Source organism: Octodon degus, unplaced genomic scaffold (genome assembly GCF_000260255.1).
Source record: "Octodon degus isolate 3935 unplaced genomic scaffold, OctDeg1.0 scaffold00062, whole genome shotgun sequence".
Classification (NCBI taxonomy): Eukaryota; Metazoa; Chordata; class Mammalia; order Rodentia; family Octodontidae; genus Octodon; species Octodon degus.
In genome coordinates, this window is record NW_004524638.1 from 6,177,770 (window position 1) to 6,179,219 (window position 1,450).

The 1,450-nt window shown below is 31.9% G+C and overlaps 1 pseudogene; it reads right to left on the bottom strand.

Annotated features, from left to right (window-relative positions):
* LOC105742614 overlaps window positions 1-1,450 on the bottom strand; it is an 18,340-nt pseudogene that overhangs the window by 16,169 nt on the left and 721 nt on the right.

Genomic DNA, 1,450 nt, shown 5'->3' on the forward strand with positions numbered 1-1,450 from the left:
CATTAGTCATTGTGTATTTTTTGTCAACAGATAGTAAAAACTGACAACCATGATATTGGCAACTTTTGTCACATTAAAAACACATCTTTTATCTAAAATATTTGGACTCCTGGTAGGGGAAGTTTGGCACATAACAAGGTTATGCTTTGATATTAGAAAGTTTCTGATGGCTAGCAAGTCATGTTTTCAATCTCTCTCTCATCCTTTCTCTGCTTTCCCTTCTGCATGACGTACTCTATACCGTTGCCATCTCTTTCAACATTTTAAATGTAAATATTAATATTTGTTATTTTGACTCAGTATAAGTGTTACATATTTTAAAACATATTTTGTGTTTTACTCAGTTTTTTAAGTTAAAAATGTTTAAGTCTTTAAAAAGTTTAAAAGAAGTGTTTAATGAATAACTGTATTTTCACTTTAGATTTACCAACTGTTAACTTTTTTGTTTCAGGATTTTTATCTACCATGGCATATATTTTTATCTGAAGCAATTGAAGTATAGAAATATGATTGCATGTCAACTCTAAACCATCAACATACATTATGCAAGGTTAAAGAGAATTTCTGCCATTTAGCTACACAACCACAGAACCATTATCAAAGCTGAGAAAATTAACATTAGTTTTGTACTAATATGTACTCATATATAAATTGTATTTAATAATATCTGAGATATCTTTTATCACATTTGATACTGATAATAGCATACAATACATTTGATCTCAGCCAAAAGACTGCAAAGAGATAACCCTTTCGTTAAATCCAGTACCCAGTTTAGCCTTATCACAATATGTATTGTGATTCTTATTTTAGTATAATCAAGAAAGTCTTTCCTATCTTTTCTTTTTCTTTTTTCTGTTAAATTTTGAGATAAGACCTCAGTAAATTAATTACACGGGTTGGGCTTGAACTTACAAGCCTCCTGTCTCAGTCTCAGAGACTGTCAGGATCACATGCATGTACCACCATGCCTGGTTTCTTTGTATTATTATCATTTTTTATAGTGTCCAATTTCTCCATATGGTCCAGACTAAATATGTTATAAAATTTTGCTATATGATAATTTTGCCTGATTGAGTTGAGAAGGTGTAATTTTGGTTAAAAATTTCCAGAATTCACATTACTTCATATTGTATCTCTAAAGTTCTGTACTTCAGTGGGAAAACCCTACATTGTGTAGAAGAGAAACCTCACTGAATAATCAGACTTTGATTCAGTAGAAGCTATGCTATGGCACTATAATTTCTGGAAAAGCAACTTGAGCCTTATCTGTAGACAGGTAAATTCTATTCTGAGCATAGAAGTTCAAATGACTCCCTTTTCCCCTCCTTTCATCCCTGCACTGAGAAAGCCAAGTTATCTCCATCTATATAAGCATGTTATCCATCCTTATCTATGAATAGGTCTGTTCCTTGGATTCTTCTTGTAGCCAGTTATACCATCTTCCTTC